This window comes from Vulpes lagopus, chromosome 1 (assembly GCF_018345385.1).
Source record: "Vulpes lagopus strain Blue_001 chromosome 1, ASM1834538v1, whole genome shotgun sequence".
NCBI lineage: Eukaryota > Metazoa > Chordata > Mammalia > Carnivora > Canidae > Vulpes > Vulpes lagopus.
This window is the reverse complement of record NC_054824.1, coordinates 173,702,129-173,729,651: the sequence shown is the minus strand read 5'-3', so window position 1 is coordinate 173,729,651 and position 27,523 is coordinate 173,702,129. Positions and strand designations below refer to the sequence as shown.

Here is a 27,523-nt window from a genome sequence, read left to right as displayed (position 1 = left end):
CCGAACATAGACTCTTCTCTCGTTCCTTGCTCCTCTTTGCAACACTGCCTCTCTCTTTTTCATTAACATTTGTCTTAATTTTAATACTTATTTTATTTACTTTACTTTCTTACTTCTACACTTAGAATGGATGACAGAAAATGGAAGGAATACACATTTTATAGTCAATAACATCGTACGTTTGAAAAAGTTTTAAATATATGAATCCTTTTGTGGATTTAAGATCATGATTCTCTGCGTTTTTCTTTACCAAAGAGTTGAACAGTTAGATGTGGGGGAGTCGCCCTGTCATTTTGTTCTTTTACAAAATGCTTGATGCAAAAGCCCTGTCACCAAATTATAGATAATTTAACTTACTAGTAATGGGATATATGGACATCCTGATGTCCCATGAAAGTCAAGTGATGATGTGATTGTCATGGAGAACACAGAATAAAACAACAACAATAAAAGTGGCCTTACTGTTCCACCCTGAGCCAACCAACACTCCCACTGGGAGCTCATTAAGCGTATCTTCCAAAGAAGCCAGAAATGTCCAGGCAGCCTCTCTGCTCAACTCTTCCTTCTCCGTTAAGCTCAAAAGACCATCACTTGCTCCTATGACTGTTCTGTTGATTCCCTAACTCAAGCAGATTCGGTCTGTCTTCACACCCTTCATCCACAGAATTACCTATGAGCTCCCGGACACTTAGATGGGCAAATGCAAATAACTACTAACAGAAATTCCTGAATTAATAAATAAAATGGCTTTACTATTTAGAAACCACTCCCTGTCAGTACCCCAGGCCTCACTGAGGTTGTCAGGGCACAACCCTACAACACAGCAAAACATACTTCCCAGACTCCCTCGGCCAGTCTTTGATGTGCCTGCCCTCCAGCACATTCCTTAGCATGACAGGTATATGTTTTATGATGGCTTAAAATACACATTCTAGAGACTGTGGCTTGGTGAAATCTATTAACGTTTCTAAATCACTTTGTGTTGGCACAGTGTCCTGTTTACCTCTAAGGTAGGCCAACCCGATGATCTGATATCTGTAGAAAAGACTATGTAGGGATCCACCCAAAAAAGCAAAAAAGAGAGAGCCAGAATTCAAATACAGAGCCCTTAAGAGTTGACTACTCACACATTCCTTCACTTGTTGAAGCACAGGAGAGCAGACACTAAGATTTAACTCATATATAAACCAGGGAGCCTCAAACAGAGAAAAATATTTGCTCTGTGGGCATAGGCCACATTTCTAATCCTGGGCCAGGCACTTTACATTTGGGTGTGTCTCACCTTAAACACCTATGAAAGAATGTGGCTGGCTAGGTACACGTTCATCCCAGCCACTATTAAAAACAATCTGTGCTGTATGTTTTACAGAATGCCATCCATAATGCACAGTTAGTGAAATAAAGAGTAAACATACACAAAATATAGAGATGATTGCAATTTTTATACTAAACCAAAAAACACAATGTAATGGGAAAGAATGTACGTTCACTAAAAGGATTAATAGGGCTACACAGAGGTGGTTTTATATAGAAGTCTATTTTATACATCTCTGAACTGTCGTAACATTTTATAGTCGCCTTATATTATTTTTGCAAATACAGATTAGCTTAAAATACATTAGCTACCAAAAATGGTATGTCAGAAGCAACAACTGACAAATCTGGCAATATATCTCCTAAAAAATGCCTGACGATTTTAAAGATTTTTAAAATATTCAGTTTGCAAGAAACTTGCCAGGTAAGGTATCAAGAAAAAAGTTATAAGAAAACTGGTCTGAAAAGTCAATGTTGTGGAAAAAAAACAAAAACAAAAACTGAATGAGGCAGGCAAGCGAGCGGAGAGGCGGGCAGCTCTAGAGTGAAATAGATTTAGGACCTATAAAAACAAAATGCAATGTGTGAACTTTAATCAAATCCAGGTTTTAAAAAATAGCTATAAAAGACATGCGGCAACAAGGGAAATTTGAAATAGACCCTAGAAGTTAGATGATATTAATGTATTGCTGATAATTTTCTTCTGTTTTTGACAGTGGAATTGTGCTTGTCTAACAGAATGCTTCAAGAGATGCCAGTGGATACATCTAACAGTAAAGATGCCATAATATCTGTAATTTATTCAAAAATGGCTTAAAAAAGCAATATATACCTAGACAAATCAAGAGTTGAAGAAATATGACAAAACATTAAGCTGTTGAATCTAGATGGTGAGTGTAGAGATATTGACTTCACTGTTCTTTCAGCTTTTCTGTCTACCTAAAAATGTTCATAGTCAAAAGATTAAGGAAAAAAAAAAAAGGCAACCCTCAATGCCAGTACTAAACATAGTCCTTATCGCTCAGTTGAAACGTAGCTGCCTCTTTCAATAGATTTCTCTGATCCCTCCCATCAAAGTCTTCTTTCTTTGTCTGAACTCCCACATCATTTCTGCTTACTTTAACATACTCATCAAACTTGTGTTTAAAGTATTAGCACATTTGACTCTAAACGCCTCTGGAGCTAGAGACATGTTTTTTCTCTCTTTCACACCCAGATCTTTCACCTAAATTAAAAGTTCATGGCCTTCACACCCAGAACCTGTGTGGCCGTAGAGCCGTCCTTCTGGAAGAAAGAGCTTTCAGATGCTCATTGAAGCCACCCCTCACCTCTAGGATGGGTTCCACCTAAATGATTTCAAGTAAACAATCTATGTGACACTCATCTGTAACGATAGGATTAGAAAAGATGACCTCTTAGTCCCTTTCAGTTTGAACATTTTAATAGCCCATGAATTATCCGCCATGTCTAGCTCTCAAGGAATCCATAGCACATGTATCACGAGTCCATCTTTTAACCATTTATAGGCACAGAGTTCGACGTTATACGTAACCCAGCACCCTCTGTATTTTAAGCCTAATTCTTCTGCTTTGTCCTTGACGACCAGAGGGAGCAGGGACGAAGATATGCCACAGACAGTAGACTTGCCCGTGAGATCCATTACAAGCAAGTCCTCTCCGTTAATTAGTCTGGCTCCTGGCACTCTCATGACTTTCCTCGAGTGGTTCTCAGGGGCCCCATCATATTTACTTTAGCACATGAACAACATTATAAAACCTAGAACTAAGTGCCATATTCTCATAAAAAGGTCACATGTTTATGACTCTTTAGATTTTCTGATGAAATTGGCTTTTCAGAAGAGGTTAAGTAGGGGGTCGTCAATTCTGTTTACCATAAGATTTTTTTTAATGGAAAAAATTTACATTTTTTTTCCTTTACAAATAAAGTCATTTTTTTCTTTACAAACAAAAGTCTAGAGTCTTATTTATCTATAAGAACATACCCAGTAAATAATACCAGGCTGCAAATGTTGCTGAGACCCATTCATGGAACTTTAATGGAAGGGACTTTTTGTTGTTGTTGTTAGTATAAATAGTGAAACCAACAGTGCTGACCATGATTTTTTCTCAGGACAAACAGTAACATACTCTAACTTCAAAACATCATCTGTTGATCCTCTTTTTCAAAGATATACCAGAGTGAGAAAGATAGCATCGGATAAGAGAGTTAGACCCTAACCCTTCAAGTGACTAGAATCACGGGGATAAGAAGCAAATGTGAAAAAAAAAAAAAAATCACAGGGAAAGTGCCACCAACTCTCTGACCTCTCAGGCTCTGGGGTCCATTCCTTGAAGCAACTGGGAAGCGTGTTTGGAAGGCTGCCTGGAGGAAGAACACCCACATGCAGAAGGCGTGAAGTACAGTGGAGCAGGGAGGTCCTCTCTAAGGACCAGAGTTTTACTCTGGAAACAAAGGGAACATGTGCAAACTTTCCTGCAAGAACTGGCCTGGGTGAATGCCAAGTGACGTAACCTGTCCCAGCCTCAGTTTACTCATCTGTGAAAATAATACCCTCCCCACCTGTTTGTGAGAAGTCAGTGAGAAAATGCTTCTGTGAAGAACTCAACAGGTAGAAACATGTCCCTTTCCCATGCCCCCCAGGACAGGAAGCCCCGTTTGCTCAAAGGATAGTAGAGCAGCTATGAAAAGAAGGACTTGGGTATCTTATCACCTACAGTCTTAAAAAAAAAAAAAAAAAGGCAAAGCAAACAACATGGAGTTGAACAAGAAGGTATGACAAGTCCTGGGGAAACTGACCAAGTATAAAACTTGACCCACGTATTCTCTCAGCACTCTACTTTGTAATCCCCCAAATGCTGACACCTGGAGCAAAAAGGAGCCAACCATTAGAAGAAATGCTCCCATAAACAGTCCATCCTACATGGGTAGGAAGGCCATTGCCTTTTTCTTATCTTCGTCAACAAAAGGTATATAGTGTGTTGTGTTAAACAACTGTTTTTTTTCCCCCCAATGGAAATTGATTGCAATTTATGGTCATTGGTCTTATAATCCATATGGTGTGTCTCTATAGCTGATGGCACATCACAGTCTCCCTCACCCCAGAGAAACCCCTGGATGCGTTTTAGCTCCCTAAATAGAATTTCAAAAGGAAAGATCTGTGTCAGATTCAGATTTGTAGTCTTCCTTTGGACATAGCAGAAAGCTAAATAAATATTTGTCATTATGATAAATCAAAGAATTTGATTCGAGTTTTTGAGGCTAAGCTAGGGCAGGGGCCTTCAAGTGACCTCAAGTGCCACCTGAAGAATCTGGAGCATGGGAGAGGTCTGACTTGTAGGGGCTTAAGAGAGGCTAAACGGTGGAGAAGAGGGATGAGAAGTTAATTCGGCTCATGGGGCACCTGGGTGGCTCAGCGGTTGAGCGTCTGCCTTTGGCTCAGGGCATGATCCTGGGGTCCCGGGATAGAGTCCCGCATCGGGCTCCCCGCAGGGAGTCTGCATCTCCCTCTGCCTGTGTCTCTGCCTCTCTGGGAATAAATAAAATCTTTATTTAAAAAAATGGCATCTTTTTTTAAAAAAAAAGATTTCATTTATTTATTCATGAGAGATACAGAGAGAGAGGCAGACACTAAATGGCACCCCTAAATGGCACTTTATAAAGTAATCTGGTAAAATAGAAAACAGTGCCCACTTTGTGGGGGTTTGCTACAGGAAAAAGGGGTCAGAAGTCTCCTGCCATGCAAACCCTTCTTGCCCTTCCAAAACGAAACTTGCCTTTTACCAGATGAAACTGACAGTAATGATTTTTCATTCCATTTTTAAAAGAGGGCAAGAAAAATTCTTTTTTGCAAGTTAAAGTTGACAAGCTGAATAAAATGCAAAGAACAATCAGGTGGAGGATAAGGGATTTTGCCCCGTGCAACTTGCTTCATCAACTGTATCAGAACACCTGACGCTGGCTTAGTTCTCTGAGGAGCTTTCTCTGTCTATTCACGCCAGGAATGCTTTGTCTACGAGACTCCACCCTTCTTTGAGAGACTGTAGAATCTGCAGCTCTCCAAATCCAGTTCTTTTTGCCGTCAGTGTCTACACCCATGGTGATGTGCGTCCTGGAATGTCACAGCTAATCACAGCAAGGAAGCAAAACAGGGGAGGGTCCTGCGAGTGTCAGAACACTAAGAAGACAGTAATTCTTAAAGCAGACACAATGATGGAGGCATCCTGCTAAGCATTATCTCCAATGGCCCTATGAGATGGCTATTCCTGACACCCCCTTTCTGAGACTAGGGCACCAAGGCTGGAGAGGTTATGACCCTGCCCAAGATCACACAGTTACTAATGCCACTAGCTGACCCTGGGCTCTTACTCAATGAACCATGCTAAAAAGGCCCAGAAAGGAGACAGGAAACGACCTGGTGATATAAAAATCATCATGACAATAGCCAACATTTTATAAGGAAGGCTTCCACATGCCATCTGCAGTCCAGCTATGCTCACCCAGAGTGGACTCTATTCCAATATGGTGGAAATGGTCCTGAGTCCTAGGATGGCCTATCCAGAGGGCATGGCAGCAGGATCGGGGTCCTGGCTCTGTCACTGCATCCCACTCCTCCTCCCCCCCTTCCAAACCCAGTGCCTCTTACCTAGACAACTTGGCTTCTACAGTTGCAGTCTGCACTGCAGAGAGGGATAATCCTAGCCCATCCCATACCACCCCTTCAAAAACCACTTTGAAAAACACAATCACAGGAGCAAACGAAGAGATTTTTCCAGCCTGTTCGTATGACTCACTCATCAAAACAAAAGAAACTCGCTGAAGGTAAACATACCTCCAACTTGCTTCGCCCTCCTCTGGGATGTGCACCCCGAAGGGACGGAGCTGATCGAGACAGGGGCTCTTCGCCAGAGGCTGTGGCAAGTGACCTCCCTTAGCAAAGTTTTCCACACCTCCCTCTCCCGTTTCCTTCCTGCCTGTGCCTGAGTTCCCTCAACTCCCCTCACATGTCCAGGGCTTTCGGATGGGAGGACTCACCCATGTCACTTCCTATCCAAACATATGCGGCGGCCACGCCTCTCTGCCAACTCTCTCTCCAAGTGGGTCGGTGTGCACCCAGCGCCCAGCTGCCCTGGCTGCATCGCCACGTTCCTTGGTTGCTCCAGCCCCACCGGTGAACCTTGTCCAGATGTGGAGTGATTTCCCTGCACGGGCCACCCTCAGGCCATATAACCTCACTTTCTGCGACTGTACTATGGGGTGGTAACAGTGCCCACCCCGCAGAGCTGCTGGACTGCACCCGTTAGCAATACATCAAGTCCTGGCCCAGTGCCTGGCACACGGTGAGCGCTAGTCATCTGTCCACAGTCACTGTCCTTATTGTTCCTGTCATTGAATACCGCAGGAAACCCAAGGAAACACAGACTGCCAAGTGTCACAAGAGTAAGAACTGCTTTCCAACAAGCCAATGGTTATCGAAGTTTTAGAGGTAAGGCTATTTATCACAAGGAGACAAACCGTGAATGCAAAACCAGCAACTGCAGGTCCCCCTGACTGGGAACCATGACAGGATGCTGCCCAGTGGGTTCCAGAATAGAGTGACCACTTCAGTGAGAAGGAATACAACCAAGAGGGTTCTAAAATGTTACAATGCAATCACTTCTCCAGAGCCAAGAAGTTGAATCAGAGGGGAGAAAAGAATGGAAACAGGTATGAACTAGTGTCAGCTGTAGCAGAGTTGCATAATCCCAACTGATGTAACCCAACGTTAATTACGAATGGGAGAAAACAAAGCTTCTAAACAGAGATGGTCATGCTACAGGTTGGCATCTACATAATAGGTAGACGACATGCACACATGCACACACACGCACAGAAAGCCCATCCTAACCGTCCTTTCTGCTCTCTGTCCCCTATTAGACACACACACACACACACGACCTAAGTGAGTACTTGGAAAAACGTTAACGTTGTACTAAGCAGCTCTCAGCAACATTGCAAAGAAAAGGCACCTGTTTCGAGCACAGTAACTTTGCTGTTACAAAAACAAGTCGTTAGCACACTGACATTCCTGTTACCACTGGTGACCTCAAAACTGAAAATGGGCTCAGCTGACTGCATCAGTGCTGAGGAAGCCTGTGCCTCTGGAGACAAGATGCTATCTGCAGGGATGGCTCTCCCCCTGGGTGGGGGACAGGAGGGCAACTGTCTAGGGCTTCAGTTCTCAGGTTGGACTCTTAGCTCTTAAAGACTGAGAAACTTAAATATGTACAATTTCTAACAAATTCAGATCTGATAAATACCTTAAATACTATAGAGTAAACCTAATTCAAGAGGCTCCCTTGGGACACCTGGATGGCTCAGCGGTTTAGCGCCTGCCTTTGGCCCAGGGCGATCCTGGAGACCCGGGATCGAGTCCCACACATCAGGCTTCCTGCATGGGGCCTGCTTCTCCCTCTGCCTGTGTCTCTTCCTCTCTCTCTCTGTCTCTCATAAATAAAATCTTAATTTAAAAAAAAAAAAAAAGAAGAGACTCCCTTTGCTCTACTGATTTATATGTATGTTTCAGAATGTTAAGGATTTCAACTCTCCCTGGAAATAAACCCTGTCTACTGAAATCTTTGTATATCAGCAAAAATTTCCTGGGAAAAGAAAGGCAAATCTATCCTTCAACTAGATTGTGCGAGGCCAGGAACCAACAACGCTTTCTACAGCTTTTAGAACCTCAAATCCCTCTGCACTATAATTAGCACATACTCTAACTCAGCAATGCCACTTTGGGGAAATAAAAGCAATGGATCTTAAGGATTATGTACAAGGATGGTGCAGTAAACGTCATCTGTAGTAGATGGTGGGAGACTAAATACAACCTGAATATCTATAATAGAGTTATGTACAAACTCTGGCATAGCCACCTTATTTAGGGTGTTATGCAGTTATTAAAAATTAGTTAAATCTGAATCTACAAACTCAGAGCAACACCCATCGAAAATTCTATAACCACTGGCTTGTTGGAAAAGTTACAGGGTAATACATAAGGCAGAAACAGCAAAGCTAGTCATCTTGTGTTTATGCTTACACAAGGTTGGAGTAAGGGGTGGGACATGTCCATCCTCAGAGGGATAAAAGGGGAAACAGAACATCTACTTTGTCTTTATAATCTTTGGAGTATTAATGTGTTAAACAAACAAAAAAAAACCCCAATATTTTAAATATTGCCTCTTCTGGGGTACATGGATGGCTCAGTCGATTAAATGTCTGCCTTTGGCTCAAGTCCTGATCTCAGGGTCCTGGGATTGAGCCCTCATTGGGCTCCCTGATCAGTTGGGGAGTCAGCTGCTTCTTCTCCCTCTGTCCCTCTCTCTGCTCATGCTCTTTTGCTCTCTCAAGTAAAGAAAATCTTTAAAAATAAATAAATAAATACTGTCTCTCCGAAATACTATAAAAAAAAAAATGGGGAGAAGTCTTCCTTCAGGAGTATTATTCTATCAGCCACCATTTACCATGTCAGCTATAATATCATCTGAGTGATTACCATGTATCAGAATTGAGCTAGTCTTTCACATGCACTGACTGTATCATCTGACCCTCACAATCCCAGCTTACAGATAAGGAAACTGAGACTACATAACCTGGCCAAAATTCCAAAGCTAGCAGGTGGGCAGAGACTGGCTCCAAAGCTCAGTCTTTACTATTGAAAGACTATTTACTATCGATTACACGTGCAGTAAGATGCACATTGACCATATATGCCCCTTTCACACATAACAATACTTGGAACACAATCTCATTAACTACATGGCTTTTAGCACCATATAAATCATACCTTGACTACTTAGGAGCAAAAGCAAAACTGAAAAAAATCACTTGGGCTCAAGCATTCCTTTTCACAATTGGCATTAAAACCACTTAAATCCTGGGATTTCGATGAGTTTTCATTCTCTTGGGCCTAGGCAGGCCTTTCCTTTTCTACTTTAACTAAAAATTGTAATCATCTTTAATCCTTCCTGATGATCAATTCACTATAAAAAATTGAATATTATAGAAAACTGTGAGAGAAAAACAAAAATCGCCCCAATGTCACCACTCAAAGAGGATCAATTTCTAAATTTTGCATACTTTATCCCATTCTTGTAAAAAAGTATATCTTAAATTTGTTGACATAGTTGGGATCGTACTTCATCGTCTGATACCTTTCATTCTTTCTGATTACTATCTATTTTCCTATATTACTGTTTTTGAAAAACTTACTGAACATAAGTTCAGTAAGTAAAACTGACTTTTCAAAAGCAAGTTTAAACTGTTGCATAATATTCTACAGTGCAGATCAACATTTATTTGTTGAAATGTTACATCGGTTTTGATGTTTTGCTATTGCTCAAAACAATTTGCCTATACCTCTGATTCTTTCTCTAGGGTAGATTGTTTTAAGATTTTATTTATTTATTTGTTTGTTAGAGAGAGAGAGAGAGGAGAAAGAGAGAGAATGAGCAGGGAGAGGGGCAGACAGAGAACCAGACTCCCGGCAGAGCAGGGAAGTTTGAAGCAGGGCTAGATCCCAATCCTGGAGGAGATCATGACTTGAGCAGAAGGTAGCCTCTTAACCAGGTGAGCCAGCCAGGTGCCCATTTAGGGCAGATTCTTAAGGAAGAGAGTTAAATCAAATGCTGTATGTTTTTAGAAGTTTCTTATTGCATATTCCTCAACTGATTCCCAAAGGACTGTCAAATGCAGATAAATTGCTATGATTTCCATTTCTTTACCTGCAAGATGATTGAAATAATAGTGTTTTCTCAATTGGTTTCTCAATAATAGTGTTTTCTTTTTGGGTTACCTTAAGCATGGCTCCTCACCAAGGCTTTAGGAAAGGAAAATTTCAACCCAAAGAGGATATATCAAAGTCCTAATGTGAGAGTAGGTCTGGGCAACAGACTGTGTCTCCAAAGCCAGCCTGCAATAAATAGGGGATCCCTTCTCTCATTAGCTACAGAGCTAGGTCACAGCATCACAACTTCAGAAGCAGCAGCTCTGATGACAGCTTTTGAGAAACACAATGTAGTGTCCTCCATCAAGTGGTAACTATGGAAATCACTTGGCCTGCACATCAAATGACTGTACTTCCTTATATGTATATATCATTTCCTCAAAAACTATTATTCACTCAGCACAGACTACTGATTGTGGGAAATCCCAAAGAACAAGTAAAGACACCCTCTCTGCCTACCAAGTAGTAGGAAATGCTAGGTAAGGATAAAAACAGAACAGCACATAGGCTGGGCAGCTGGGAAGAGATGAGCCTAGACATAGGCGAGGATGAGCAAGAAACAAGGAGTGGGTGAAAATGCACACCAACCACCCAGAGGCTGCCCTCTGGTTCAGGATAATCTATAAAAGGCAGAAGAGCAGATGGCAAAGGCAAATGGCTCAAGAAATAAAAAGAAGAGCATCCAGTGTGGACAGATTTTTACTGAAGATTATGTCGAAGCTCATTTTATTCTATATAAGTACAGTATTTGAAGCCAAAGCAATGGGGAGCCCGAGCAAATTCAGCACAAGGCAAGAATAAAAATTAAAATATTCTATTCATCTTACTAGTACGTGTGTGTGTTTTTTTTTTTTTTTTAACTGTTCCATTGAAACCAACACTGGAGCCATAGTCAATGGTCCTCAAGAGCTCGGAGCATGTAAGTCAGACTGGTAAACGAGGATTCTGATCTAGCAATTAGAACAGGCAAGTAGAGAAGACTGAAGATTTCATTCTACTACCTGTGCTTGGACCTTCTCAAAGAAGACTGAAGTAATTTGGAAAAATAAAAAGTAATGGCAGGGACTCACTTCTCTACTAAGTTAGAACTTTTAGAAACACATCAAAGAGGGGCACTCAGGTGGCTCAGTCAGTTGAGCGTCCAACTCTTGGTTTTGGCCCAGGTCATGATCTCAGGGTGATGAGATCAACCTCCATGTTGGGCCCAATGCTCAGCACAGAATCTGTTTGAGATTCTCGGTCTCTGCCTTTCCCCTTGCTCATACATGCTCTAATAAATAAATAAAATCTATTAAAAAAAAAGAAACACAGCAAAGCAAAATTATTCAAGACGGCTCATTCTAGTAACAATCCTTCAACCATAGTGAAATTTCTTCTTTGTAAAATATACAGAAATCTCCACTGATAATTTTATCTATTTCCTCCTTGAAGTCTTTCACCCTGAAAAGGGCAACTGGGAACCAACATTTCCATATCATGTTTTCATATATTTAACACTCTTAATACAACACTTACCACCTCAGATTCTCCAACATAAATATTCCTACCTTGCTTGCCTTCTCTTTTGAGGTACGAGTTCATTGCCCTGTAATCATCTCTGTGGTTCCTCATTTACTCTTAAGCCTTCTCGTTTTCTCTTCGTTGCAGAACTAAAATGAGGCAAGTTATCTTTACAACCTAATTCATGGAGATGGCCTTACTATGCAACAGAAAACAAAGAACACATATGTTGGATTTGCCCATGAAATTGTCACTTAAACAAAAAGATCTCTCACTGAAGAAGACGCCAAAAGAAAATCTAACCATGCTCTCATTTGTGTCAGATAATGAAGAATGTGACAAAGAAAAAAGAAAGTACCAAGTGGGTCTGGAATATCTAGGCTTAACCCCTTGCTCTGTCTGGTTACTTGCATCCAGTCGATAATTAGAAAGTTAGAGCTGGAAGTTGGGAGATAACCAGGTTTAAGTGACAAAACAAAAATGTTTCCCCAGTTGAAAAATCACTTCAAATCGTGAAGGAGAACACGGCACACATGCTACAAGCTTCATGTTTGATGAAACAAGGGAGATTTCAGAAACCCCACACTAAAGAAATACAAATACAGAAAGGGAAAGCCTGGGAGAATAAGCTAGACAGGCTGTCTGGAGGCCTAACTTTGAGAGGCACAAGGTACCAGTTGTCGGTTTTTGTTTTGTGAGGTGGGTACATCGTTTTGTTTTTGTGAACTGTGTAGGTTGTCAGTAGGGAAGGATTTGAAAGTAGGGGGATTGTTTAATGTCTTTATAAGGACGTGTTACTCCTCCCAGTCCAGATGGCACAGGAAGTCAGAGGGCTCCAGGAGGAAAGAAAGCAGGGGGTGGGGTGAAATTCTCTGACAAGACCGGCTCACATGGAAAGTTGTGTAAGAGGAGTTCCTTAAAGCAGTTGGAGGTGTGTGGGAAGGCTTAGTCACATGTTGAAAGAAAACCAAGCAAATGCAAAGGTGAAGCATTTACAACAAACTCAAGAAAAAAACAAAATATGTTCAAGAAAGAAAACCCAATCTAAACACCACACTTGGCTAAGCTGTAAACATTGACTTGCCTATTTATGCTGAACAGAAAGGACTAAACTGAATCTAACCAGAATATCAGTGCAACGATTCTGGAATAATGGTGGCAAGGAAGATGATGTATAAAATGAGCTAAAGTCCTTCCCTGCTGCTGCCACTGCCACCACCATCCTCCTGGCTAACATTACAGAGGACTCACCATCTTTTATATTTGTCCTACTGAGCATTTGTAAGCGGGCCTTGTGTCTCTCCCAGGGAGTCTTACCACAAAACAAAAGACATCATGAAGCCTCCCAGATTGAGGAAAGAGGGAGATTTCTCTAGCAAGGAAAGCCCCCTTTGAATGCCCTGCTGTCAGCCTTTGGAATTCCTTCAGCAAGAGAAGGGAAGCATCCCGCCCAACTTCAGGAAGTCTATGGTAACTGCCAGAAGTAAGTCCTCATTAGACAAGAACAGATGAATAAGGAAGAGCCAGTGGACACTGAGCTGGGGTGAGTGGACCTGAAGAGAAATCTAAAATACCTGACCTAGACCTCCCCACCCCCACCACCGAAATCATACAGACGGTCCATCTCAATGCAAGCTCAGACAGCTTTGTACTGAGCCTAAACCTGTGAAGAGCTAGGGCTGAAGACTTTTTCTTCTTTCTTTCTTTCTTTCTTTCTTTCTTTCTTTCTTTCTTTCTTTCTTTCTTTCTTCTTTCTTTCTTTCTTTCTTTCTTTCTTTCTTTCTTTCTTTCTTTCTTTCTTTCTTTTTTTTATATGTACATGGTGATGCCCTGAGCGCAGACATCCATAGACGCTGGCACTATTAAGAATGATATTACTGATAGTGTGTCAACGTTATGGTTACTATGTGTTCATGACCAAAGCCATGCCCTAATTTTACCAGAAATTATAGTTAGCATTTCTGGAGCATTTCCTCCATACTAAACTCTGTACATATATTATTTCTAGTATTCACACCATCAACCCTATGGAAGACATTATACCCATTTTACAGATGAGTCAACTACTGTAGCTTACAGAGTTTACCTCACCTAAGATGACATACCAGCTAGTGATGGAATTCATAGTCTCAGTTAGGTTATATAGTCTCCTATCTTCCCTAACATCTTAAAGGAGGATTTGTTATGACTTCCCTACAGAGTCTGGAGGGTTACAGGGAAGTCAATCTCTGCCAATGGAAATCTAACTTAGAGCTTGTGACCTACTGATAGTGTTGTGTACAACTAGTTTACTGTGTTCGAAAAAAAAACTCCAGTGCCTAGGGTTAGGACAATGGGCATGAAGTTGCTAAATGACCCCTGGGTCAGAAGAAAAAGCAAGAACTGAGATTAGACGGAGTGGAAAGGGAGGTGTCCCAGTCTTCACCCAACATGTGCCTGGTGTTTACTCTAAATACAGGTCTGGCATTTACCCTATTACTCCTCTTCTGTGTCAAAAACAAAAACAACGTCCCATAGATCCTCATTCCTCCCCAAAGTGAACGAAGGCCAATGTTGATACTGTAGTGCTAGAAAATAAAATAAAATAAACTGGAATGTGGGAAAGGTCTCAGATATTTACATGAAAAACCGGCATATCCCAACCTTTAACTATGGCACTTCTCAGGAAATCTGGAAAAGCTGACCCACTGTCACCCAGAGGCACCAAGCGTTTACCTATTCGTATTAATTTGTACACTCTGGTCAAATTCTCCAAAGCATCTTTTCATTCTACCAACAGAATAATAAATACCAGATAAACGTGTGAGGTGATGAATGTGTGGATTAACTAGATTGGGGGGGTGACTTTTTTCACAATAGATATGTATTTCATATCATGACATTCACTTTACATATCTTACAATTTTATTTTATTTTTTTAAAAAAGATTTTATTTATTTATTCATGAGAGACACAGAAAGAAAGAGAGAGAGGGGCAGAGACACAGGCGGAAGGAGAAGCAGGCTCCATGCAAGGAGCCAGATATGGGACTCGATCCCGGGACTCCAGGATCACTCCCTGGGCCAAAGGCAGGCGCTAAACCACTGAGCCACCCAGGGATCCCCTATCTTACAATTTTATATGCACCTCTACTCCAAAAAAGCTGAAAAATTTTAAAAAATTAATAGAATAAATACCAGAAAAAAAAATAACACCCTGATATGCTTTTCTCCTTTCATGGGTAAGCGCAGATGCGACCACAAACCATGCGGCACATGCTCCTCACAAGCCAGTTCCAGTATGAAAACGAATTCAGGTCAAGTCACCCATTCGTGGACAGTTCACATAGGACTAGAGAAAGGAAAGGAAGGAGGGGAGGCAGGGAACAACTTCCTGACGGCCTCAGAAACCAGCCAGGCTGGAATTAGGAGAGTGAATCCGAGATTATTCAACCCATTATAAGAGCAACAAGGGAAAAGAGCTTAACCAACCTGTGCTTTGCAAATAATGTGTGAAAGAGTCTGAAAGCGGGAAACCTGGGTGGCTCGGTGGCGGTTGAGCGCCTGCCTTCGGCCCAGGGCGTGATCCTGGAGTCCTGGGATCGAGTCCCACATCGGGCTCCCTGCGTGGAGCCTGCTTCTCCCTCGGCCTGTGTCTCTGCCTCTCTCACGAATAAATAAATAAAATATTAAAAAAAAAAAAAAGAGAGAGAGAGTCTGAAATCATCTTGTGGCAAGGTAACAAGCTCACAGCGACTTCAAGAGAAGGCAGCGGGCTGGAGGGAGGCCGTCTCTAACAGGCTGGGAAAGAGGAGGCAGATGCTGGCAGTAGGGTCTCTAGGCCGCAGAGCTGGATGCATCTGAGGGAGGGGGCAAAGCGTGACGGCAAGGCTTCCTGCCCTCCCACGGCACAGCTCCCACAGCCCCGTCATGGTAACCGGGCCGCATGGACATGGCACGGACCTGGGACCTAACGTCCATGCCCTAACACGCCGCTGTACCCACCCAGCGCAAAGGCCTGGCCCTTTCCATCTGACGCTAACCAAGGACACAGGCGGAGGAACCAACAGCTCTAGGTACACCAGCCGGTGCACACGCCAGCCTTCTAAGCAGAAGAGCCTTTCCACCCAAACTAGAATTTTGTGCTGACCGCAAGCAATCCTACTTATGGGCCAAGAAAAGTAAGCTAAAGTCAAATTGGTTTGCCCTTGTTAGATTAAGATTGTATTTCAGGACAATGGCCTAATGCACTTTTTTAAAGGAAATTCATTGCGGCGGATATTTATCCGTGCCAGGCACCAGGCTAGGCAGTAGGGATAAAACTATTTAAGAGAAACCCAGCTGTGCTGTCCTCACACCATAAGATACCTTAAGTGTCTCTAAAACAACTGTGTGCACAGGCGCAGCAAGGCACTGAAGTCTAAGCAGGGCGGTCTTATTGCTGAGCATATTAAAAAAAAAAAAAAATCACCGAGTAACACACTGGCACAAGTCTTCTTTCTGAACGATATGTGCCTTCCTTAAACTATCAAACACCAGAACATTGAGGAAAACCACCAACTTGCACTCATTCAACTCGTTTCTTCTGAGCAATTACCAAGTGTCAGACACTGCAGATACAATATGGTTCTTGTCTTCAGAGGTTCACGAACTAATGAGGATGAATTCTTAAGAATTAGAGGGCAAATGGCATACTCCGGAAAGAGGTTTGACAGCTGTGTTTAAAAAGTTTTTTTTAACTTTTTTAAATTTTTTGCAAAACTGACACAAAGTAGTATTATTGCCTCTTTCGCCTTACAAATGTCCATATAACAACCATGAAATGTCAGAATGGGCTCTTGACCTCTCTGCTGTGTTGAAATGCATTTCATTGAAATGAGCTTGCTGCCACTTCTCAAAACATGAAATTCACTCTACCCTTCCACTGCGGCACTCAGAGACATCAGAATTTTCCCTATTTTATGCTGTGGCTAAGGCAGCTCCTAGAGATTAAATACAATAGTATGAGGATGATCCTATTAGATCTGTTCCTGGCCTACCTAAATAATGAGGAGGAAAAGGATGCTGACAATGACAATGGTGATTAATAACTGCATCTTTTTAAAAAGATTTTATTTATTTATTCACAAGAGACACAGAGAAATAGGCAGAGGGAGAGGCAGGGAGGCTGATTTGGGACTCAATCCCAGGACCCCTGGATCACGACCTGAGCCCAAGGCAGACGCTCAACCACTGAGCCACCGAGGTGCCCCAATAACTGTACCTTCAATGTACTGAGCATTTAGTATGCATCAAGCAGTGTGATTTTAACAGCCCTACAAGACCCGCATTTATTTATCACCATTGTACAGATTAGGAAACGGAGGACTGAAGAGATCTGGCTCAGGAACACAAAGCCAGGACGTGGCAAAGCCAAGCCCAACCACTTACCCATCATACCATGGCCTCCCTCAGCCACCCTTGCCTCACGTGCACCAAATACCTGCAGTGGTGGCATTTCTACTCTCCTTGCCTTTCAGTACTATTCTCTCTGGGAGGCCCTACTTTCCAGTCTGCATCCAGTTGTCTCCTGCTTGTCTTTCAGAACTCACTTGGAGTCACCTTTCCAGGAAACCTCTCTTGGTGCCCCCTCTTTAAGTCTGATGCCTCCTGTCTGGATGGGCTCCACCCTGGGCATGGACCCCCTCCCTCACAGCGCTCTCCCACTGCGTCACTCAGACATGAGCTGCTCAAGGCCACGGGCCATTTCACGTCCAGCTCTGCAGCTCCACAGCCCAGTGAGACGCATAGAGGGCATCAAAGAACTGTGTTGGTTGGTGGAACAAATGAAGGAGGAAAGTGAATTGAGACTAAGGGGCTCATTCCAGGATGGTCTCTAAAACGGGGATCCCTGGGTGGCGCAGTGGTTTAGCGCCTGCCTTTGGCCCAGGGCGCGATCCTGGAGACCCAGGATCGAATCCCACGTCGGGTTCCCAGTGCATGGAGCCTGCTTCTCCCTCTGCTTCTCCCTCTGCCTGTGTCTCTGCCCCTCTCTCTCTCTCTCTCTCTCTCTCTCTCTCTGTGACTATCATAAATAAATAAAAAAAAAATTTTTTTTAAATAAAACCAGAAATACCTGAGTTCAAGTCTTGACTCCATTTCTCACCAATTTGACCAATTTACTTACCTTTCTAAGCCTCAGTGTCTCATCCATAAAACGAAGGCTGTCAAGGAGCACCTAGCACAAGAGGCTGTCCTCAGGGTTTTGATTTAGCAACTTAGCTCAGTAAGTGGCACACAGTACGTGCTCAATAAATGTTAGCTATTAGTAGTAAAGTACAGTAAAAACCAGGCCCTCTAATAACAAAGAACTTTACCCCCAATGGTCCGCTTTACTCTCCCCTCCAACCTCAAGGCTGTGAACAGATATAAAGTCACTCTTCTCATGATGTGGCTGGGAGGTAGAAAGTTCATTTCCACACCCAATCCACGTCCCTTCCATACCTAAACATTTAAAGATCATTTAGGTTGGGGCACCTGGGTGGCTCAGTTGGTTGGGCGGCCAGCTCTTGGTTTCAACTCAGATCATGGTCCCAGTGTCCTGGGACTGGGCCCTGCGTCGGGTTCCCAGCTCAGGGCAAAGACTCTGTCTTTGTTCCTCTGTCCCTCCCCCTGCTCATCCTTTTCTCTCACAAATAATAAAATCTTTTTAAAAATGAGTCATCTAAGTTTTTCCATAAAAATGGAAAACCTTGGGGCAGCCCGGGTGGCTTAGCAGTTTAGTGCCACCTTCAGCCTGGGGCCTGATTCTGGAGACCCGGGATCGAGTCCCACCCCATGTCGGGCTTCCTGCACGAAGCCTGCTTTGCCCTCTGCCTGTGTCTCTGCCTCTCTCTTTCTCTGTGTCTCTCATGAATAAATAAATAAAATCTTTTTTTTTTTAAAGGAAAACCTTGAATTTAACCTTGAATTTAACCTTCTCTCCTAAACATTTCCGTGGTAACTGATAACCTAGCTCAGAATAATACAGTTGCTTGTATAACATTTGCCTTTGACAAAGCACTATTAGTAATAGTATCACGTGCATCACGATGTCATGATTTAAAACCCTAGTCATTTTATGCCATATTCATCAAAATATCCCTGGTCATAAATTAGACAACAGAAGTGTTTCCCATTTTGTATATATACATGACAGCACCATGAAAAATGTCAGAATTCATAGTTCTATTTATGCTACTTTGAAAAATACAATTTACTTCAAATGGTTTTATTCCATATTCAGTGGCTTAGGCATGATTTGTTTTTAAAATTACATTTTCTTTAAAAAATTACATTTTCTTTAACAGGTTTTTAAAATCTAAAGATCTCATTGTAATAATTATGTAGATCTAAGAATGGTCCAGAAAAACTCTAAAATCAAGCCTCACCTGACATGCTTTCATGGTGTTGCAATATCATATTATTTCATAGATAAAACTACAACGTAAGAGCTGCCAATGCTGCTGGAATATCCCAATTTTTATTCAACAGTCTTGATAAAAACACAGCTGTGCCCCCCTCCAGGCTTATAATGAAAACTTTGGAAGTCATAAAGTTGTTTTTTTAAAAAATGTTTAAAAATATTTTATTTATTTATTCATGAAATATTTTATTTATTTATTTCATTATTCACACACACACACAGAGAGGCAGAGACACAGGCAGAGGGAGAAGCAGGCTCCATGCAGGAATCCTGACATGGGACTCGATCCGGGATTCCCTAGGATCACGCCCTGGGCCGAAGGCAGACGCCAAACTGCTGAGCCACCCAGGGATTTCCATAAAGTTGGTTTTGGAAAGGGGCTATAGATTGAAGTGGAGGGCACAAGGATTTCCCCCAGAGTTAAGCTCATCTGTGTAACGGACCACAGCAAACATCCTTTTCCCTTTCATGTTTCATTTTTCTTTTATGTCTCGCCCTCTAAAAAAGAATAATTTACTACATTAGCACCTAGTCTAAAAACTCAGAACATTAAACCAGAACTTGACCTTTTCTACATAATTTTAATCTATTCAGAGGCACAGTGGAATCAATGAAGATGATACAAGCTCATATGCTGGCCCACACCAGACATACTTTATATTCATATGGGGTCACCTATACAGGACCAAAAGTTCCTCAAATCTGAAATAGGGGCAGAATGATTACACCAGGAGGATCTTTTACAGAACGTAGTCCTGTTGGCATCTATTGGAGGAAACAACAATTTCTCAACTTGAGTGGTACTTAATTTCCATAGAGACAATGAGGTAAATTGTTGGGACAGCCCACTGGTGTCTGCTCCCCCCCATCCCTAGTGTCTCTCCTTCCTTCCCTTACACATGATGTCAGTGGTCCTGTCAGCCCTCCTAATGGCCTAGCACCCCCCAACATCACGGAGGTTGGAGATTCCTGCTATACAGACATACGCTTTAATGCTTTCTGGCCAAAACAGGAGCGAGCCCTGGATACACTTCTCTTTACCCGCTGAGTTAAGTGACTTAAAGTGCATGCTCTGTTGTGTGTCATTGTTAGCTAACCGTAACAAGTTAGAGCTGCTCTTTTTTTTTTTTTTTCTTCTGAAAGTGAAAAGAAAAGATGCTAAGAAACTGCCCATACAGCAGAAGTTCTTCCATGAGCGAAACAGAGAGAACCAAAGCTAACAAACTACTCAGGAGTCAAAGGAAGTGTGGCCCCCCCATGACATTTCCGATGCCAAGAGTCACCCCTGTGTTACTGAATGGAAGAGCGGGAATGAGGGAGGGGGTTCTGCTCCTGGACAAGATTCAAGTAAAAGAGGGAGGAAAGTCTAAGTAGCAACGCTGACCACAAGTCATCTTCACTGCAAGTGAACTTAAGGCAGAGATGCCTGCAAGATGTGGGATTCCTCTTGTTTGACTCATGAAACTAAACAAGTCTTGGAGATGACTTTGTCATTCTCCTTGGATCAAGCAGCAACCATCTGAGACTTGGGACCAGCCACTGTGCTGAGGTGTATTCTCTTCTTAGCCTCATCCTGGAAGGGGATGGGGACACATCCACTTACGCTCTAAGGTGATGTCTGAAGACATCATAATAGTTAAGAGCTTGAGGTCTGAAGTGAGTGTTGTAAACTTGGAATACTAGGCTTGAGTTTCAGCTAACTGTAAAATCTTGGGCAAACTATTTAGCTTCTCTGAGCCTCAGTTTCTTCACCTGTAAGATGAAAATAAGAAAAGCCCTTGAATGATACGGGTTTGAACTGCACAGGTCCATCTCCATGTGGAGTTTTTATAATACAATACTGTCGATGTATTTCCTCTTCCTTAGGATTTCCTTAACCTTTTTTTTTTCTTTTTTAAGAGTTTACTAATTTATTCATGAGAGACACACAGAGAGAGGCAGAGACATAGGCAAAGGGAGAAGCAGGCTCCCTGCAAGGAGCCCAATGTGGGACTCGATCCCGGTACCCAGGGATCATGACTTGAGCCAAAAGCAGGTGCTCAACCACTGAGCTACCCGGGTGACCCAACCTTTTCTTTTCTCTAGAATCTCACTATGAAAATGCTGTATCGAATACACATAACATGCAAACTATGTGTTAATAGGCTGCTTATGTTATCACAAAGGCTTCTGGTCAACAGTAGGCTATGAATAGTTAAGTTTAGGGGCAGTCAGAAGTCAGATGTGTATTTTCAACTGTGTGTTGGGGGAGGAGGTCAACCACATGGCCCGGGGGTCAACTGTAATAGTCACTACACATCACAGGGTTATGGGTAGGATTAAATGAGGTCATGCATGTAAAGCAGTTACCAGAGTATCTGGCCACAACGAAATACCTAATAAGTTATTTATTATTATAGCTATTACAATTAGAAGAAAGGTGCTAAAAGAAAGAAAAAAACCTCAAGAAATAAAAAGATTTGAAAGGGTATACAACGAGCTAAAATTAATCTGATACCTTCTGAAAAACAAACTAGAGGTGAGGAATAAGAATTGAATGGGCAAAAGAATCTGCAGTACCTCCAGGGTGTCCAAATAAGAAATAATGTGCCATTAATCCACTCCAAGAAAAAAAAAAAATGCATCTGGACAAAGCTGCAGTTGGCAAATTGAGATGGGGCAGAGAAAAAAAAAAACCTTTTGAAATAGTCACCATTTGCTATTTTAATATATTTTTCACACCCACAGATAAGCAACACTTCATGTTTCTTTTCTAAACACAAAAATAAAACGCTCCTGGCATTCTTGGTCCTGAGCTTATACTGTACTCAGTAACTTTCCATTTTACTTTTGTGCTCACAGATTGAGAAAAGTACTTCAGTTCTTAACAAAAATATTTACGCTCTGAAGTATTTATTGCTCCTGCATAACGAGATCCCCGGTGTACAGATGAGAAAGGTATCCAAGAGGAAATGTGGAATAATAGCGGGCAAAGTGTTCTAGAGCAGAAGGTCAAACCACGGAACATACTTTATAACTGTAACAGGATAGGGCTGGAAACACAGGAGGCTCAGGCCAGCCCAGCCCCTCACTGCAAGGAATTCTTCTCCAGGCACACTAACCGCACGCATGACCAACACCAACAGGCTGGAGCCCCTCGGGGAAAATGAGTTACTATTACTCACCCAGCTCCCCAAACTTCAAATAGATTAGCAAAGCATTGGTTTTCTGTTTCTTTCCTTTTTTTTTTTTTAAGCAAACATTACAGATAAAAGCAGAACTGGCCTGCTGACACCTGTACATCCTCTGTGACACCCCCGACCCCAATCCCAAGTCCTGGGACCAGGAAATACTATTTGGAAACAAAAACAAACAAACAAACAAAAAAAAAAACCTAAATGAGAGCTGGAGAAAGATTTGTAAATCCTCAAGAAAAAAAAAATTACCTGGAAAATTTAAGTTTCCATCATTCAATTTTTTTTCCATCATTCAATTTTAACTTGATTTATTATTGGACAGAATTGCTCTGTTCAGTCATAAAAATCCTATTCAAAAATATGCCAATTTCCATGATTAAACTGCAGAGGGAAAGGAACAGACTTCACCCATTCAGTCAACCTAGCTGAGTCTAAATGCAAGAAAACAAAATTATAAAAGTGCCACAAGTAAATACATTATAAATGTGAAACTATGGAAGTCTTTCCTAGGATCTCAAACTCTGAAGCCATATCAGATTTTGTTACATAATTTAAAAGTGCTGTCTGGCTAAAGATGATGTACAGCAGGTGACAAGATAACTACCTGGGAGAAAAATCTTGCAACATATGTAACACACAAAAATTAGTGTCAAAGGAATGCTAATAACCAGTAAGAAACTAGAAAAACTGACCATTTATAGCTGAAAGCAACAGAGCTAAGAAGCATATGAAGACATTCGATCTCACTATCAGGAAAAAGTAAATTAAACATGCAGAAGAGGCCACTTAAAAAAATTTCTCAAGCTGCAAAAAAACACCAAAAATTAGACTGATCATGTTCAGTGCTGACGATACAGAAGTGTTATTTATTGGAATATACATGGTAAGACTTTTTTTTTTATAAATTTTTTTATTTATTTATGATAGTCACACAGAGAGAGAGAGAGAGAGGCAGAGACATAGGCAGAGGGAGAAGCAGGCTGCATGCACCGGGAGCCCGACGTGGGACTCGATCCCATCCTGGGTCTCCAGGATCGCGCCCTGGGCCAAAGGCAGGCACCAAACCGCTGCGCCACCCAGGGATCCCGGTAAGACTTTTTAAAGGGAAATCTGGCATTACCTGTAAAAACTTAAGTGTGTATGACCTTTCACCAGTATTCTCACTTCTAGGAATCTGCCCACAAGATTCTACATGCATCTATTGAAAGAAAAAAATGTTCAGGGCGTCTGGGTGGCTCAGTTGGTTAAGCATCTGCCTTTGGCTCAGGTTATGATCCCAGGGTCCTGGGATAGAGCCCCACGTCATTGGGCTCCCTGCTCAGTGGGAAGCCTGCTTCTCCCGTTCCCCCTGCTTGTGCTCTATGGCATGTGCTCTCTCTATTAAATAAATAAAATCTTTTAAAAAAAATTTACAAAAACATTCATCTCAGCATTATTTATAATAGGGAAAACTGAATACATTAGAATGTTGTATGGAACATGGTGCAAATGCTTAGGAGACTTAGGACTGGTACATAAGAAGGGCCTGACTATGTATGTCTGAACAGCAAAAGCAAGTTCAGCATCATGCATGGTATAGTTTTGCCTTTAATTTGTTTTCAAAAACTTTCTTTACATTTCAAATTACCTGTGTATGTGCAAAGGAAAAGTTCTGGAAGGGTATATCCTAAACAGGAGCTGCAGGGGTGAAAAGGGAAAATATAAAATCACATCGGGGCGCCTGGGTGGCTCAGTCAGTTAAGCCACTGACTTCTTGGTTTTCACTCAGGTCAATGTCAGGGTCACGGGATGGAGCCCAACATTGGGCTCTGCGCTCCGTAGGTACAAAGTCTGCTTAAGATTCTCTCTCTCTCCCTTCCCCTCTGCCCTTCCTTCTGCTTTCTCTCTCAAATTAATAAATCTTTAAAAACAGCTGGGAGCCTGCTTCTCTCCCTCTGCTGCTGTGTGCTCTCTGTCAAATAAATATATATATTTTTAGAAAATAAATACGCATATTTCAGATTCTCAAACTCAATATTTCAAAGTCCATACTCCACAAGGTACTCCTTTATATAGCTGGTGGTATAACTCCCATGGCAAACAATTTGGCAATTATCTATTTAAATTACAAATGACTTTGACTCAGCAATTCCACTTCTAGAAATTTATCCTAAGACTCATACATGTGTGAAAAATTCTTTGAAATTGCAAAATCTGGAAACAACCTAAAAAGTCCATCACAGAAGACAGCCTAAATTATGGTGTGTCCAAATAAGGGAAAAATGAATCAAGGGGTCCTTTAAACACTGAAATGAATGGCTTCCAGGATGAGAGACAATTCGTGGTACACAACAGGAGCGGGGCAGTGTGCTAGCGGTGTGGGAAAAGGGGGACAGGGAGATGTATGTATGTTTATATGTATACAACATACCTCTGGAAGACCATATTAAAAACTATGACCTCTAGGAGGGGAACTGAGACCAGGAAATATATTATTATAACATATAAACATATTAAAAACTATGACCTCTAGGAGGGGAACTGAGACCAGGAAACAGAGCGGAATAAAGACTTTTTTACTGCATCACCTTTTATATTTTTAAGATTTTGCCTTATTTTTTTCACCCATTCGAACAAAAATAAATATAACTTAGAGTTTAAATATAATGCATTTATCTCTTTCCTCTAAGGAAAACTTCAACGCCAATACCTTATACAGCAAAATTAGCCCTTTATGTGAACTCAGAAAGTCTGCCAAAATCCAAGTAACTGCAACTTTTTAAAGGGCTGATCTCTCAAACTCTCTGTAACGTTGTTATATTATTTCCAACTGAAGTTTAAATTTTCTAAACGTGCCTATGAGACCATTCCGAAAAAGAAAGTAATACTCCATTTTGTTTGATGTCTCTGAACACAGAAACACTCTTCATGTTACAGGAAACTCAACTTCAAACGCCATTACATTTCCTACAGGAACTCTTGCTCCTGGTGACACTTCTGGACCAGGCTCTTGAGGAGGGGAAAGGGCACACAGTACTACCTGTGTTTCTGCCAGCAACTCGTGTGTGATACTCTCTCATTCTAAGCCATGAACTAAAATTCCAGTTTATGGCACTTTGGCTTTATACTTCATTCTAACACATAATGAGGATGTGCTCAAGACCAAGAGTTTTCAGCAGAACATTCTCCCAGACAAGTAACACAAACCCACACGTGTTCATGTTGTTGACCTATCTGTGGCAATTAGGAAGGATACCTGAAAAGTGCTCTTAGCAGCCTGGGACAAGAGATGGACTCGGGTCCCAGATTCCTAATTAGAAGGAGCCATACCCTGTTCCTGCCCAAGCCTTCCTGTTCCTAGCCAAGTCTTCAATCTCTGTGACAACCCCAAGTCAATTCAAATGTTGTTTAAACCCCTTCCCCCAACTTCCCAGACTCCTCCACAGGACGTGGCTTCACCTTTCCTGAGTGCTGTCTACATGAGAGGCTTCTTATAAATCAGTGCCACTCTTTGAGCAACACAAGGAAGTCACCAATACCCTCCCCTGGGAATCAGTAAACAACAACTCTTTTTTGGTTCCTGATACAAGAGGTTCTAAGACCACCGGATTAACTGGATAAGGTGCGGAAATCTGGAGAACAACAACGTTCTAAGGTGTCAGAATCAATGAGAAGCAGACAGAAAGAAATGTTCAATCATCGAGTCTCACCAGATTTCAATGACTACGTGAACCTTAGCTAACCCAGAAGGGGATAAGGGGATAATTTGTTACAGCCTGTGTATGGTATTCATGAGAAAGACTAAAAGAAACTTGAAGCCAGCAGAGACCTACTCCGGAATTATGTCTGCGGAGCCTGTGGTGTCTCAGGTCCCTGAATCGATAACAGGAGGAAAACACAGACCCATTCTGGAGGATGGTTGTGCAACACTACAGCAAAGATTAAAAAAGACGCCTGGGAGGTGGTATCATTCATCACTGTTAAAACACACTCACCATGCTCCAGAGTAAGTCTGAGGTAACTAGGGATGCCTGGGTGGCTGAGTGGTTGAGCGTCTGCCTTTGGCTCAGGGTGTGACCCCAGGGTCCTGGGATCGAGTCTCGCATCGGACTCCTTGCAGGGAGCCTGCTTCTCCCTCTGCCTGTGTCTCTGCCTCTCTCTCTGTGTCTCTCATGAATGAATAAAACTAAACAAAAAAAAAAAAAGTTTGAGGTAACTAATTAAAGACGAAAATATATTCTGATTGATACGCTGTGCAGGTTCAAGTCAATACCAAAATTCAAGGGAAAATATGGCAAATAGTGAAATGCAAAAGGCAGAACGAGGCAAAAATGCTAAGCTCCTCTATTAATACTTTAGTAATATTACATTGTGATTATAATAACATTATAGTTCCAGAAGCCATATGAGAGCTGGCAAAACACAGAAAACTTCGTCAGTGAAAACATAGTAAGAATCCTATGCACGAGCAGCTATCAACTCTTTAAGAGGTGACCCTATGCCTGTTGGTTGAACTGCTTACCCAGCACTGTACCAGGAACATAGCAAGAGTCCAATAAATAGCTGCTAAGGAAATGAATTGGGACCACCAGGTGGATATAGAGGAAAACTAACTGAAATCCATTTTTTCATGCCATACACATGATTCCAAGAGTGATTGTGAAAATTTTTTATAGTGGTAGTGAAGAGCTTGGACTTTAGAGAGAGAGAGATGTGGGTTCAATCCAGTTCTGCCCCTTACTAGCCTAGCAAGTGATGTGCATTTGTGTGTGTGTGTGATGTGCATTTTTTTCAGGTCTGTTTTCCCAGGTGCAAAACACATCTCATTTTCCTGAAATCCAGCTCACTCGGTGGCAAGGTTCAACCACGAAAAACAGATGCAAATAGTGCCCAACACATCGTAATCCCTGAAAAGTATATGTAATATTAAACATTTCTATAATGTATTTTTTTAAGATTTTATTTATTTATTCATGAAAGACATAGAGAGAGAGGCAGAGACACAGGCAGAGGGAGAAGCAGGTTCCCCACAAGGAGACTGATTTGGGACTTGATTCTGGATCCCAGGATCAGGACCTCAGCCAAAGGCAGACACTCAACCACTAAGCCATCTAGACGTTCCAACCTTTCTATAATTTAAAAGCTAAGTTAAAATAACAGACATTGTTATTTAAGCATTGGGGCAAATATAGCATCTGTCAAGGAACTGAAAAGAAATTATCAAAAAAAAAAAAAAAAGGGCAGAGTGATTTGATCATGCAAAATAGTTCCCTAATAAAACATAGCATGGTAATGTCAGAAATAACAATATCACAGAAACTATCCATGTGGAAAATACAAATGAAACCACGCC

The 27,523-nt window shown here is 41.8% G+C and overlaps 1 protein-coding gene across 2 annotated transcripts in view; it reads right to left on the bottom strand.

Moving 5' to 3' along the window:
- Window positions 1-27,523, bottom strand: part of PTPN14 (protein tyrosine phosphatase non-receptor type 14) — a 176,969-nt gene that overhangs the window by 110,353 nt on the left and 39,093 nt on the right. The window contains exon 1 of one of the 2 annotated variants that reach the window (XM_041756597.1): window positions 6,164-6,600. The exons of the other annotated variant lie outside the window; for it this stretch is intronic. The gene's annotated coding sequence lies outside the window, so the exon portion shown is untranslated. Of the gene's footprint in view, window positions 1-6,163; window positions 6,601-27,523 lie in introns of those variants that run through there. 2 annotated transcript variants of the gene reach the window in all.